Source organism: Anastrepha obliqua, chromosome 5, assembly GCF_027943255.1.
Source record: "Anastrepha obliqua isolate idAnaObli1 chromosome 5, idAnaObli1_1.0, whole genome shotgun sequence".
In the NCBI taxonomy this organism is placed as follows: Eukaryota; Metazoa; Arthropoda; class Insecta; order Diptera; family Tephritidae; genus Anastrepha; species Anastrepha obliqua.
The window spans coordinates 47,828,171-47,844,707 of NC_072896.1; positions in this window are offsets into that span (position 1 = coordinate 47,828,171).

Sequence of the window (16,537 nt, forward strand, 5' to 3'; positions counted from 1 at the left end):
GGGCTTTAGCGTCTAAAAAATAAGAAGCGCCATCTAGATTTAAAAGTATTGTTTAGCTGAAGGGGCTGCATGAGGCAGTATATGTGAACTTGAGTAAACATAAAAAAACACAACAAATGCACTAGAAAGAATGTAATCTGAGGCTTACCAGATTATAGTCCATGAATTTAATTCACTAGTTGGCTCCAGCTTTCCCATTTTTGCCGTGAGCTGTTCTCAACGGTACTAATGATTCAATCGAAATATCCCTATGCTTTTAAGAAGGCTTTACTCAGGTTATGACCACAAATCCTTAGAGTAAATCTTGCGGCGGGTATAGAACGAAAATAGTAGAATAGGCTTCTCAGCTCAATTGAATCAGTAGAGAAAATTAAGACCGCATATTTTACCGAAATGCTATCACCTCTCGAATGCCTAATCGTCTTCAAGCTGGCGTAACCGAGTTGCTTTACACGGAAGCTCTTTGTGGGCATGAAAAATGAAGTAATAGCAAAAATATTTTATTATAAAGGGTGATTCAATAAGGTCGCAGATTTCTAAATAAAAAAAAAAACAAGGATCATTTTTAAGGATTGTTCAGCGGAGTATTGCTCCATGGTTAAGTTTGTCAAAGCCTGGGCGAAAGTTTACAATTTTTTCATTAGAGTGAATTCAATAATGTCATTTTAGTAATTTCAAAAGTACATGCGTAGCCATTCGAATTCAGTGATACTAATTTTGTAGTGTTTACGAAAAGCGAGTCTACTTTACGTTGCATACATGAGAAGACGGATTGGCAAATTGAAATATTTTTTTCTGAATGGGTCTTACCTGAATTGTGCTATTGAATCTAATGGAATATTATCAAACTCACTTCTTAGAATATCCTAACTAAATCTACTGATCTATAGATCTTCTATATTATATATATAGGGTCTTTCAATAAGGGCGGGTAGATGTTGAAATGGAATAAAATGGCGTTTGCTGTGTGGCACGTAGCGCCGTCCTGCTGGAACCACATGTCGTTTAGGTCCATATGGTTCAATATGGGCCATAAGAAATTGGAAGGGCCACTACGTTTCCCGAAAAATGGGCGCAATGCGCGCAAAGTTTGCGTTAATGAACACTCATTTTTATAATAAAGTTTTATCATTTGAACGTGCTGTTCAATCGTGTTACTTGCCATGATGATTTGGCATAAACAACTGAATAATAAACAAAAGATTTGACAGATGTCACCAAAACAAAATGGCTGTCACAGGGCGCCAAAATCGACCCGCGCCAATTGAAACACCCTTTATAAAAAAAACATAATTGGTGCGTATACCCTTTTTTTGGGTATTTGGCCGAGCTCCTGCTCGTGGCGTGCGTCTTGATGTTCTTCCACAAATGGAGGTGCCTACAAGCTTTAAGCCGACTCCAAATGGCAGATATTTTGTATGACGAGCTTTTTCATGAGAGAAATACACTCCGAGGTTTGCCATTGCCTGCCGCGGGATGACCACGAAAAATCCACGAGCAGAGGAAGGATATTTTTAGTGGAATCACCACGCACGTACTGGCGACAGTTACTATATGTGCGAAGGCATTTTTAACACAACCTCACCGCTAAAAAAAAATTAGAAAAACTTTTTCTTCATTTAGGTGTTTTATTCGCGGATATTCGAACCTACGTACATATGTATGTCATTAACAAAAAATCAACAAAAACTGTATTTCTTTCTATGAGTATCATTCAAGTACCGTTGACAAATCACGTGACTCTTCTCAAGGGAATACAACGCATCAAATGTACAAGGCTTCCAAAAAAGGAGATTTATAATATGAATATAGTTTTGTTTGGAAAATATTATACCCCGGTAACGATTGTAATTACAAACAAATGAAAAATAAAATATTTGCGAGTTATCATTTCTAATGCGGCTGCATTTTGAGCCATGCGACACGTGAATGGGCGGTAAGTGCTGAGCGCTCGCACTTCAAAAGCTTTGCAAAGTTGAAAGACAATTGCAACTTTCAGCCTTAAATAGCGCCTCTGCGTTCACGTGGCGCAAACCCCTACAGCAACAGCTGGGACACACTCCGTCACTTTTACGCCTTCACCGCAGCATACATACGAGTACATATACATACATTTGCACGTGCACTACTAAAGTAGAAATGACTGCGGCAGGTTGCATAGTCCTTGGGACAGTCGACAATCAGTTCGCACACTGAACAGAGCAGTGCATAAGGTCGGTCACGCTTTTCGATGCAGTTGTTGGGTTGGTGCATCAGTGTTGGTTTTTGCTCTCTTTGAGTACTACTATTCCAAAAGATCAACAGGCACGCGGCATTAATTTTTCCGCCGTTTATTGTTACTGTCTTGTATTCGTACGTACGTTTCCCAGCAGTATATCCTTACAATATTCATAATCCCAAAGGAGATGACGCACGTTGCGACGCTTGCTGTGTTGTTGTTGTTTTGACTCGTTTCGCAAAGCGAGCAGAAAAATTGAATTATTTGCTTGAGGCTTTTGTGTAACCGAAAACCTGTAACCAGAAACAAATATTTTATTAACACAAGTACCTCATGTTCGCTTGTCCGCATTCAATAAAAGTCGACACAACCCCTCGGCAACATCGGAGGGCGCTTCCTGTTTCTATTTCACTCTAAGTATGTATTTATTTACAAGTACGTTCACAAAATTCACAAGCTGTTAGTGCTGTGCTGTGTGTCTGATGGTTGTGTTGCCGTCAATTGTGGTGGTGTTGCTTCCTGCTGCAGTCGAACCCAAACCCACAACGAATGCCACACCCACACCCTTCTTTCACTGTTTGCTGATTGAGAGTAATTGTTTGCCCACTGTCAAAAATTGAGTAAATATGTTTGTCATTTCACTTGCTGCACGCACTTAACGAATTTAAAGCTGGTTACTTGTAGATACACGCGCGTCCATCGCGCATCCGTAACTTGGCTTTTATCCATACGTCAACGTCGCCGCGTGTCATTTTGTACCATGGAATTATCGCGTTAAACTTTGTATGTGTTTGTATGTGACTATTAGGGTGAGCGGAATGGCTTAAAATTTGAAATAAAACAAATATAAAAATTAAAAATAATTAATATAAAAAAATAAAAACAAGATTGCAATTTAAAAGTACAAATTAAAGAAGACAGTTGAATAATTTATTTTATCAGCGCAAATGCCCAAATTGATGCTCATTTTTATCCACTTTAAAATGCTTATCTCTAGCGCCGCCAACCTTCCAGATATTATTCAAGTTTTGGACTAGTTTCCTGTAGTTCTTCTTTTCTTACGGCGCATGTGTATGTCCGTGGTCTAGCAGAACAACGCTTGCCGACATCTTCAACACCCTTCCCGTGTTTTTCAAAACTCTTCAAGTTGCTCTTAGAGTTCCAAGGTTCCATATATGGGCAGCATTGACGAAAAATAGTCTAGCAAAGGTTAGATAATTGTATTTATGATAGGTACAATCAGACTATTCCGGCGAGACGATTTTTTGAAATACAATTTCTCTTAAAGAAGCTAGGCATCTTATCCCACGTAAGCCGGAATAGAAAAATAGTATTGCTCGCTTCGCTGTATTCAGATATCTCACATCTCCAGCTGGTATTTTGCTAGCCCACTTGCATAGCGAATAACATGATTGAGTACTACATCAATTTAGTGAGCAGATTGAGAATCCAAGCGACTCTAGACTGGTTCGGGTTACCACATTATTGGCAACAGATGTTGCATGGCAAGTTTTCGTTTGATACCAATTCGTGCAAACGTTGCAGATATTTATTCATTAATGCCTAACAAAAGTTTTAGGGATAATTAAAGTCAGACAACACACTAACGAGGCGCTCATTAGCACCATATATTTGTCTTACTAAAGCCAACGCGAAATATCTTAAAACGACGAAAATTTCTGCATGGAACTGTATTCTTTCGAGAAAACACGGAAGGTAAATTTCGCCATTAACGAGATCAAAGATAAATGATACTACCTGAAGAGTACCTCTGTCACCTAATGGGAAAAGAGTAATCAATCGACAGCGAGATTCGCAATCTGGTCTGAGAAATTGAGTAAATGGCTTGCAAAATGCATAGCAATTTTGTGAACCTTCTCCACTCGGTTCATGTATATGGACAGCAAGATAAGGTCTGCAAATAAAAACAGCGTCATATAATTTGGACCGAACAAACGCCGAGTATAATATTTGAAGAGTATTTGGGTCAGTGAATTACGAAGAGTGACTTCTTACAAAAGCGAGCATAGCAAGTGAGGCACCAGTGAAATAAATTATTATTCCACTGCATGAACTCCTGCTGTGACTCAGGTTTATGGTGAAACAACCCAAGTTTCGCTTCCGGTAAGAATTCGCTTTATAAACTCATCCTTGTTGTCGAAACTTAAATATAAAATTCTGCTTCTGATCTCAAAGTATATGATCTAGTGGCCAACTTAGTGCTTTAAGAACTAGATTTAGTGTTTATTGAAGATTAAAACGCCCAAATGTTTTAGTGTCTCGCTTCCTTTGTGGTGCCTTTTTCCTGAACTCAAATGCAATATATACTCGTATATAAATACATTTCTCACAGATAGTTTGAAATAAGAAGCAATTTGAAATATTTAAATTTATGCTAGTACTGAATTTATAAGAATTTCAAAATTTAAGTGCCCTAAAATAGGTTCAAGTTAAAACGTAGAAAGGTCTGAATTTATTTAAAAATGTGGAAAATTTGGAAATGTCATTGCCATACTCAAATGCAGAGTTTGAGAGCGTTTTCGGTGCAATGATTGTTTTTAAAAGCAAACTTCGTAACTGTTTGCCACGCCATTGAACCACATAAAAAACGGTTTAAAAACAGAGTTGTGTCGCTGTGAAAATTATATTGCACTGGACGATTATCAAAATTCAAAATATGACTTGAAGTCAATTTTGAGGCCACAAGTTTAAAATTTCAAGAAATAGGTTTTGAAAATAATTTGTGATTAAACTTGTACTAACGTTTTAAATGTGAAGAGGCAAATTTTTTTTACCAAATTATTATGAATTATATCATATTTTATACGCTTAGTTTTTACTTTTGTTAAATGCGAGCTTTTTTCCCAATTTCTGGTGCTATTTTAAACTCAACAATTGGCAAAAGTGTTTTACTTCTACTTATACTTGAAAAACGCATTTTACATAGCAAATTTTGGACTTGTTCAATAATGACTAGAAATGAAGACTCAATCGGTCTTACTGGATATTGATCGTCCCAACACTCTAGCTTGCTTGAATAGACTATGCAGCTTATAAATAATGTTTATATTTTCGTATAAGAATCGACTTAAAAAAAATGTAATCTCCTCTCTTTTTATTATGTTTTTATTTGTTTCTTCAGTAAGAAGCCGAATCATGGTACGAAGCTCAATTTTGCTTATAGTTGATGTTTTCTTCTCGCTTGATTTCTTTGTGCGGGGATATCTCAAAGTTTAATAAACCGAATTGATTGGGACTTTTTATTTATCATTTTTTAATCATCAAGTATCTGGTGTTTTTTAGCTGCATGAGAAATATCGATATCGATAACTATGGTTTGACCACTGAAAATGCCAAAATGTGGTAGTATTTTTGTTCAGTAAGGTTTGGCAAGCCATCAACGTGCTCCAGAACAACGAATAACGCTTCCAAATTGTGGAAATTTACTTTGAAACAAATAAATCTGTTCCCGAAGATCATAGAGCGAAGTGTTGAAGAAGTCGCCAAATTGCCGATTCGTAGTCGTTCTCAATTTGTTGGGCTTTGTCCTTCGATTACGTGGGAAATTTTACATCAGGTTCTTGGCTTGTATGTCTATAAAATACAGCTCGTGCAAGAATTGCAGCCAAATGACCATAATTGGCGTCACATTTTTGCGGATTGGGCTCATGATGAATCTATCATTATTCAGATTTATTGGAAAAAGTGAAAAAAAATTGGACGAATCGAATGCAGCACGTAGTTCGTACCCGCGCGGGCATATGCGAGATGTAATATTCAAAAAATTAATGTCATGATATTATCTACCAGTTTATAATAAAAAAATTCATTCCAAAAATATTTCTGTTTTGTATTATCATTTTGAAATCTCATGTTCTTACAAAAACCCTTTACTTAAAATAAAAAATTTATTATTGACGCGTACACTTCTGTTAGGTGTTTGGCCGAGCTCCTCCTCCTATTTGTGGTGTGCATCTTGTTCTAGAAATGGAGGGAACTACAGTTTTTAGTCGACTCGGAGCGGCAGATGGTTTTTTATGATAGAAATACACTCGAAGGTTTGTCATTGCTATTAGGTTTGTCACGTTTTCTTCATTTTGGTGTTTCATGCACGGAGATTTGAGCCTACGTACTCCGAATGCTAGTCGCGCACCAACCCATTCGACTATGGTCCTTTACTTAGTGGTATATAAATAAATATTTTCCTCCACACACCAAACTTTCCTAAGTTTAATATAGTTTGACTATTTTAAATTTATGGCAATGAAAGTTATCTTAGCACCCTTTTCGAATAATTCAAACCAGCATTTAAAATAAAGGAATTCAATCGGCCAACCTAACATGCATTCATCTCAATACACATACACAAGTTTATAATCGCAAATGTACTTGTGTGTAAGTATGTATTGTACATGACCAAGGGTGGATCTTAATTTGTTTTATGTCAACATTGCATTGTATCCTGCGCGATTTCGACTTTTTCCTTTTTTCCGACTCGTTTGCTCGTCTAGTCAGCAATCAGTCGAATACGGCACGGCATTACCCACTTTGAATAAATGTTTATGCTAGTAGCGGATGCATTCACACGCGTCCCATCGCCTGGTCGTTCGAATGTTTATCAAGTGGTGAGATACTTGAGTTAAGCCAACACACACTCGAAAACAGGATTTCATCTTTATTAGTATTATTAGAAGTTATTAAATTAAATTAGGATCAATTTCCGTTGAGTGCTTTCGAGTACTGCTCGAAGTACTCGGGCTTATGTACTTCAATAACTATATGAAAATAATATAAATACACAATAACATTGTGTACAAACAAACTAACATTTACGAAGTATACTGTTGGCATTTTTTTTTTTTGTTTATATACGTATAGGTATATGTGACTATTGGAATTTAACTAAATACTTTAAATAAAATTTGTAGCCAATCATTATCATATTTAAAACTATATATTCCGAAATATAAATTTAAATAACTGTGCTAAAAGTGTTTCCTTTCGCTTTCGTTTAATTCCAGTTCTTCTTTTTTCTAACAAAAAAATAGCTTAACATTTTATAGTACGAGGGGTGCCTTTTATATGTCGGGATTTGGCAACCCTGGTGTTGCAATCTGGCAACTGACAGCTGTATCGCAAAGTTTGACATTTTTTGGCTTTTACGTACTCAGCGCTATTTGTGTTGTTTACAGTAACTTAAAAGATTCATCTCGGTCCAAAAATGGAATTAGATCGTGAACATTTTCGTGCGATTATTTTTTACAACTTTCGACGTGGATTAACTCAGCAACATTGCATGGATGAACTTAATTCATTTTTTGGCGAGGAAGCTCCATCAAGGACCAGTGTTTATCGATGGTATGGTGAATTCAATCGTGGTCGTAGTTCACTCCAAGACGAATTTCGTGAAGGTCGTCCAAAATCAGTTGTTGTTCCGAAAACCATTGATGCTGTGCGCGAACTCATATTGCAAGATCGTCATGTGACCTATCGTGAGATTGAGACAATCTTAGGCATTAGTGGGACATTCAATATTGCATAAACATTTGACTGTCAAAAAAATTTGTTCGCATTGGATCCCACACAATTTGTTAATCGCTCAAAAAAAGGCTCGTGTCGATTGGTCGAAGGCAAAAAATACGCTCACGGGGCTTCGAAACACGTCTATGACATCGTAACAGGTGATGAATCATGGATTTACGCGTATGAGCCCGAAAGTAAACAGCAGTCGACTGTATGGGTGTTTCAAGATGAGCCAAATCCAACAAAAGTTGTTCGCGCACGAAGCACTTCCAAGCAAATGGTTGCCTGTTTTTTCGGAAAAACTGGACATGTCGCAACCGTACTACTAGAACAACGCAGAACAGTAAATTCTGAGTGGTACACAACGATTTGTTTGCCAGTTGTCTTCCAAGAAATTAGGAAAACCAATCGCCAAAGACGGATCACTCTTCACCAGGACAATGCGAGCTCTCACATCGGCTCAAACAACTGCATTTTTGAGCACCCAAAACATTGAATTAATGGGTCATCCGCCGTATAGTCCTGACTGGCACCGAATGACTTCTTTTTATTCCCGTACGTAAAAAACAAACTGAGAGATCAACGTTTTTCGACACCTGAAGAAGCGGTTGCTGCATTCAGAATGCATGTTTTGGAGGTGCCTCATTCAGAGTGGCAAAAGTGCTTCGACAATTGGTTCAAACGCATGCAAAAGTGTATAGATCTTCATGGAGAATATTTTGAAAAACAATAAAGTGATTTTCGATGATTAAAATTTGTTTTTGTTCTCTCATCCCGACATATAAAAGGCACCCTTCGTATTACACCTAATAAAGCTAACTAGTCATATTTTTCGGTATAATTAATTGTTAACATAGAAACAGTTAAAATTTTACAGCATAACTATAACGCCTAACTATAGCCACTAAGTCTCGAGGCTTGATTGTTCATAGCCCCCTTTGCTATATATTGCTGTTCACCATAATTCACCTCTTTTTTAGTTAGCACTAACCTTAAAAAGAGTTCCGCAGGAATCGAATTGGATCAGCGCCTATGTAGACAATCTACCTAAAGAACGATGGTCCGGTCTTGAACGCTGCAGAACTGAAAAGTGTTTTGGGACAAGTCCGAACAGTAAACTGTCAGACTTTCTACTAAAACTTGGAAGGCAAGACGTTCGGTTGATGGTCGCTATCATCACAGGACTCAACCCATGGGATCAGCAGGCGGATATCACTGAGCACTTCCCCTGTGAGTGTCCTGCCTTTGCTAGAGCACGGCTACGAGTTTTGGGTTCCGATGTCGTGAGAATGAGTAATATTTGTTCTCTAAAACTGGAGGATAAATATTTACAGATTTGCCAAAGAATCTGGAAAATTCTCACACGACTAATAATCTCTGTCTCTATTCTTTCCTATCTTTTCTCTTATACATTTCTCCTTCCCTCCTTTACTATCTACCCTCTTCTCAGAGCAATGGGCGTTTTAGCCGGAGTGTTTGAGGAGCCACCAAATCTCCTGGTGCTCCTTGACTCGACTATTTGAAATTTCAATTTTTCAACCTTAAAAAGACAGCTTTTGAAATTTCAGATATTCCATTCATTAGTTCGTGAGTTATTGTGCTAAGAGTGACGCTGCTTTTGTTATTTTCAAAACAATGGATCAAAAATAGTTTCGTGTTTTAATTTTACACTGCTTCTTGATGGGGAAAAATACCGTTCCAGCGAAATAATGGCTTGGAAAGTGTTTTGGGGACTCCGCTAATAAAACGATGGTTTGCTGACTTCAAACGTGGTCGTAGGGACACCGATTATGTACAACGCAGTAGACGTCCAAATGAGGCGGTAACACCAGAAAACATCAAAAAATATGCAAAATCGTTTTGAATGATCGTAGAGTGAAGTTGCTGGAGTTAGCTGAAATTGTAAAGATATTAAAAGAACTTGTCGGCTTTATATTGCATGAGTATTTGACAAAAACAAGAACGTGTTGATGATTCTGAGCAGTGTTTGAGCATGTTTAAACGTAGTAAACCGGAATTTTTGCGTCGATATATGACAATAGAAGAAACATGGATACATCACTTTACTCCGGAATCATAACGATCGTCATCTGAGTGGACAGAAACTGGTGAAACTCGTCCAAAGCGTCCGAAGCCCAACAATCGGCTGGAAAAAGGTTATGGCCTCGATATCTTAGATATCGTTAATGGAGCGTGTAAAGGCCGAAATTGCAAACAAACGTCCGTATATGCCAAAGAAAAAAATTTTGTTTTATCAAGACAACGCACAAGTCAATCAAAACAATGGCAAAACTACATGAATTGAAATTCGAACGCCTTCCAGATCCACCGTATTCGCCAGATTTGGCCAAATTGCTGTTCGCAGACCTAAAAAAATCGAATGAAAAGGTTATCGCTGAAACTGAGGCCTATTTTGAGGCAAAAGATAAATCGTTCTACAAAAGTGCTATTGAAATGTTGGAGCGGCGCTAGAATGATTGCGTTGTTCTTGATGGAATTTACGTTGATGAATAAAGTTAAATTTGAAAAAAACGCGTTTTCTTTATTTGGCCCGAGACTTTTCAGCCCATGTGTTAAGTAATTTGTTTTGTTTTATAGTTTAGAGTTTCTGCCAACCATTTATGCTTTTTTGATTTTATGTCAATTTCGTTAGCTATTATTTTGACATGTTCCTTCTATTTCAGCTGCGTGCCCAATGTGGCAGGAATAGTCGACACAAAATAATCGCCTCAGCTATACCTCTGACAGTTTGCTCTACTCCATCTAAGATCTTAAATTAATAATAAATTAAAATCAAAGAATCTGAAAAGTGTTTTAATCTGAAAATATATCTTTAGAAACTCTTATGTGATTCCTTTGTTAAACGGCCAATTTTCAAAGTTCAGCCCAAAACACTCACATCCCTTAATAGGTTTCTATTGTACAGATAAAAGATAATCAGTTGCGTGACTGAAAAAATTTGTGAAAAAACAGTCTTTAAGCCTCCATCTTAATTATTATTTCGACAAGAGATTTTGGGGTATTTAGAGTTGTAGTATTAACCTTCAGTGATACCATGCATATTTTGAAGCTTCAAGCACTTGCTGGTTATTGAATAAATTTTAGATATTTACCACCGTTTACATGGATACAACCAGTCAACACACGAAAAATAGAAGAGCTGCGTGAATCTACCAATGCGCGCAATTTCATGTTGTGATTTCGCCCTCATTTTCTTTTCAACAGCAAGTTGCCACTGTACAAGCATACGGATTAGCTGAAAATTATAGGGATGCACATTCGCATGCACAGTACCAAATTTGAGAAGCCATAAGGGTGAAGATAAAATATCCCGTGGCGAACTTTATTAAATTATTTTATTTTGACGTTCATTTTTTTTGTTTCTGTTTTTGTTGCATTTATTATATGTAAGTGTTATAAATTATTCTGTTTAACCCCTGCAGCAAAAGATCAAAAATGTCTTGGTAACATAGGAATATACATTCGAGTTTTTAAAAAGTTGTTGTATTGCTTCAGCAGTAAGTCTAAGGTCTTGGGAGGCATGGATAGAAATCCTTTGGGACAAGTGCATGAAAATGCTGGTACACTGAATATCATCTTTTGAATTTAAGTGAATATGTGTGCGTGAATGAAATTTACCTTTGTAAAATTTAAAACAAAAACACATTGGGAATCACGAACTACTATCCCATAAATTAAAGAACTACTTTAGGTTTGATGAATCTGCAGTGGATCTAGTAATGACCCATTTATATATATATATATATACATACATACATACATATATATAATATGCGCTTATACCGCTTTTTGAGTATTTGGCCGAGGTCCTCCTCCTATTTGTGGAATGCGTCTTGATGTTTTTCCACAAATGGAGTGACCCGCAGTTCGAAGCTGACTCCACATGACTGCTGAGCAGCTTTTTCATCTCAGAAATACGCTCGGTGGCTTACATTGACTGCCGATGGGCGACGGTTATTTAAAAATAACTTGTTCTTTATTTTATTATTTTATGCACGGATATTCGAATCTGTGCACTTCCGACGCATTAACCCATTCGGCTACGGCGGCCGAAATGTCCTTTAAAATTATTTAACCTTTGCAGGATTGTTTTTCATCAATGCTGCCCATATCTGGAGCTCTGTTCTAGCTTCAATTCGCAGCAACTTTCACACTTTCTCTTTAATTCATATATTATTGCATCAGTCTTTTGCATCCGACCTGCAAAAAGAACACCATAAATCGGTTAGCTTTTATACAGGGCCCGGCAACCAATTAAAAGTACCATAAATTTAGTTTGGAAAATAACTTTTATTCAATTCAAAGTAAAAAATGTGTGAAAATCATACAAAATTAAGAATCAATTCACTTTTGCTCGATATGACCACCTTTTGCCTTGACTATGGCCATGAGACGGTCCATAAACGAATCGCAAGCCGCCCGAATGTGTCTTGCAGGTATTTTGGCCCACTCGCTGAAAATGGCTTTTTTCAGCATCCCAAGACTGATGAATCTTTTAGTTCGGACCTCACTCTCCAAAATAGCCCAAAGAGAATAATCCACGGAATCCCGCCTGGTGAATTTGAGAGCCATTGTGCGGACGTTATAAAGTTCGAAACGTTGTTTTTTAGCCATTCTTGGTTATTTGTGAGATGGTGTTGAGTCCTGTTGAAACGTCCATGGTCTGCCACCAAAATGTTTGTTTACCCACGACTTCAAAGCAACCTCCAAAATACTTTCCCGATAATATTTCGCATTTGCTTTGACGCCAGGCGCGATGAAAACGATTGGAGAGCGCTCATCTGCGGTTACAGCGGCCCAAACCATTACCTATGGCGGGTGCTGCTTCCTGGTGGCCAATCGATGCCTCAAATTTTCGTATGAACGGTCGGTCAAATAAACTTTATCGTTTTGAGAGTTTACGAGTTGTTCAATTTAAAAAATTTTCTTATCAGAAAACACAATGTTCGAAAATTGATCGCTGTCGGCCAAGCGAAGCAACTCCTTCGCTCTCTCAAGTCTGACTTGGTACTGTTTTGGAGTGAGATCATATGCCTTTTGGATCTTGTGGGGCTTGACTTTGAGGTGGATGCTACGGTCAAATATTTTCAGTTCTTTCGGCATTTGATTGACACTTCGTCGGGGATTTCGCTCAAGTTGCTTCTTCACTTTTTGAACCATCACGTGATGTTTCGCGATGCTTCCAGTATCATTGTAATGGTGCGATAAACAAAAACTTTAGTTACTTTAAGGTGCCCGAGCTCACAAACAATCGCTGGTTGTAATTTTCTAGCCAAATATGATGCAATCACACTATTACGATTGAAATCCATTACTGATTTTCTGTTTTCGCGTTTACTCTCGGCAAAACGCTTCCACGCGCTTGTAAACAATACTCTCGACTGTTATTTCAGCAAATTAACAGTCGCGCGAACGGTCTGAAGTTGGTTACACTTTGAGTGCCATACCTTGTTTGTTTCTCGCAGGATTCCTTTTATTCAAGACGAATCCATACAAAGTGATAGCAGTATTACAAAACCCCAGATTGCAAGATTTTTTTGCACGTATTTCGTTGTTTTAGTGGTAAAATTTCAATCAATTCAAATCAAATTGCCCAAGAAAAGAATGTTCAGCTATTCTACTGTTATCACCTAGTATGCATGCGCTTCGGTTATATCAATGCGAGTAAGATATTTTGTGTTGTTGCTTTCCACGTGATTCGCGAATTTCCTAGTATCCTCTAAATGGTCGGATGCGAAAAGAAAGAAGCAAATATTGAACTATGAGTATTCCTATCGACATGTCGATATCCTAGTCTAGTATTTCATTGTCTTGCCTTCTTCTTTCTTCACTTCTTTTATTAATATTCATGTACATACCTACGTATATCTTCTTATTTTTAATCTACTAATTCAATGCGATTGCCGGAAACTTTCAATGAAATTCACTCGGAAGTGAATTACGGAACATGCCCATCCTTGTTGTAGTATAACAGTTCAGGTAATGTTCTTATTTTAGTAATAAATGGTTAATTAAAAAAATAAAATTTTTTCACGGATTTTTCGTTTAAATAGTAAAGTTTTTTTATAATTGTATAATATATGTATATGTACATATGTGCCCATAATTATGAAAGTGGTCTAAGTCAAGAAGTTGAAGAAATTATATATAAACATAACTTGAAAATAGCCCGTGACCCTTTTCTTTTATAAGCGAAATATGAACGTTTATAGCTTGGGGTTCCCTAATTTCCATAATGACAATGTCAAGATATATGTATGGGATGAAACTACAGAATCAAAAGGTGTACAGGAAGTAGCATCATGCATATATGGAGGATATTATAACTACCCAAAAACACGTAAGAGCTTACAGTGATGCCTGTTCGGGCCCAAATCGTATAGTAAAACAGTAGACCAAAAATTTTTGGTATCGGGTCATTCCTTTCTACCGAATTACCGAGATTTCGGTTTGATAAAAAAGAAAGTAAAAAAAGCGACTTACTTATACAACCCTGAGCATTATTATGATTTAATAGAAAAGTGTAGAAGGGAAATCCAAATTCGGTAAAACGAATGTCGCAGCCAAATTTTATTTCGACGAAGTCACTAGAAGAATCAAAAAATAAATAATAAATAATACGGCGGGGAATCTGTCTCTTATTTGAAATTCTATGAATGCGTTTCTTGAGAAGGGAACCTTATAAAATCTTTCACAAAACTTCTTTAGATGATTCTAAATTCCACGTTTTGGATATTTCACCGAAAATATTAAATTACTACCATTATTTACCACCCCTAGACCAGTGACGGAAGAAAAACATAAAAATATTATGTGTTTACTACCGTACATCCCTCCAGTTTATCATGAACATTTTAAGAATCTTAAAAACTAGAAAAAATGATTAAAAATTAAAGTTATTAATTAATTAAAGTTACTGTTCCAAATAAAACGCATAGTTCTTTATTGAATTAAGTCATTTGTAGGACATTCAGCTAATTTTGAAAATGGTCTAAGTCAATTAGAGCTTTAAAAACAACATCTTCGTAAGAAATTCATACAAAATTTTATATTGATAGTAAATTTCCACTAATCAGGACTAAGAAAATTATAAATTAAAATGTCGCATAATATAAAAATATTTTTTAACTCGTTCAAACGCAATTCATTAAATATCTCGAAACAAGAAATATATGAGATAGACCACTTTCATAATTACGGGAACACATATTTTTTTAAATTTTAATTAAATTTTTTTTAATGAGAATGGGTGTTTTCGTATTCATTTAAAGAAAGCGTGCGCTATCGAGCCACGCTGACTGAATTTTTTTTCCAAAAAGTAATCAGCTAAACATCGACGGCACTTGGTTCCAACAAGACGGCGCAGCTTACCATACAGTGCGCTTGCCAATCGATTTATTGCAATATTCAAGCCCCCATTGACGCCATACGGCTAAATTTCTGGAAAAGTAGTCAAAAATTGGATTCATCGAATGAACCATGTAATTCGTAGCCGCGGCGCACATATGCTGTATATCATATTAAAAAAATAAATGGAATGAAATTATCTACCAGATTATAATTAAAAAAAAAAAAAACAAAATAGAATTCTACAAATATCTCTACCCAACTCGATTCCATTCGATTCGATTCGACGAACGAATAAGCTACCTACAAATAAATAAACTTTCGAATTAATCAGTATAATTGGAACATCACTGACATAACAGCAAGAAATGAGGTTCGGGCAGACTTGGTTGCGAAGAACTTAGCGAACAAGTAGAAGAAACTGAGACTAAGGATAAGAGGTGGACAAATTACAGTAATATACAAGAACATCGTTTAAACGGCAGCTCAGACTGTGGCGCTCCTTAGGCTAATTTTAAAAGGGCTCGCATTTTTTAATATATTGTACATAAACTGAAGCGGCCGAAAGAGTGCGCTGTGGTATATTGTTCATTGTTCCCCAAACTTAAACAGACATACCGGCAGCAACGGCATTTTCCAAAGCCGAGATAAATACTGTAACAACTGAATTGTCAGCTATACTACCCACATTTAACCGTCGTGTGAATACCTTCATTGATAGTGGGCAGCCGTTAAGGCCATAGGAGCTGTGATGATTAATTCACTTTGGGTGCCACGGCAAATGAATTTAAAGGAATGAGTGGACTTGCAATCAAGTGACGCTATAAGCTTACCATAACATCTACTCCTCAACTTCTCAACTATCCTAGAAATTAGCTACAGTGGCTCAATAAAGAATTCGGACACCCAAGTGATATGTTTTATATCAAAAATTATATAATATAGTAAAATGCAAATTTAATGCGTACATATGTCAACTTTATTTGCGTTCTTCAAGCGTATTCTTCAAAACTACCAAAAAACATAAATACACTGTAAATCATTCGTACATAGAAAATACGAACATAAAAACTTAGCAAAATACATGACAAAAAAGAGCTCGGACAGCTTGGAAGTAGAGTTAGGCAAGCTATATATATATAAGAAAAAACAATACAATTAATATTATATTTAGTCGCCAAGCCTGTACTTTTTCTCACAGCATTCTTCTTGGCATGGATTCGACCAGCTTCTTTCATGTTAAAAGATCTATTTTCCCCCCACTTCTTTAATAACATCTTCTAGGTCTTTCTTGTTTCTAATAACATGCTTTTTCAGTTGGTTTTCCAAATGAGCCCACAGATGTTCAATTATATTGATGTCTGGAGATTGCGGAGGTGTTTTAAGTACTTTAGGGCAGTTTTACATAAGCCATAGACGGACATCAAG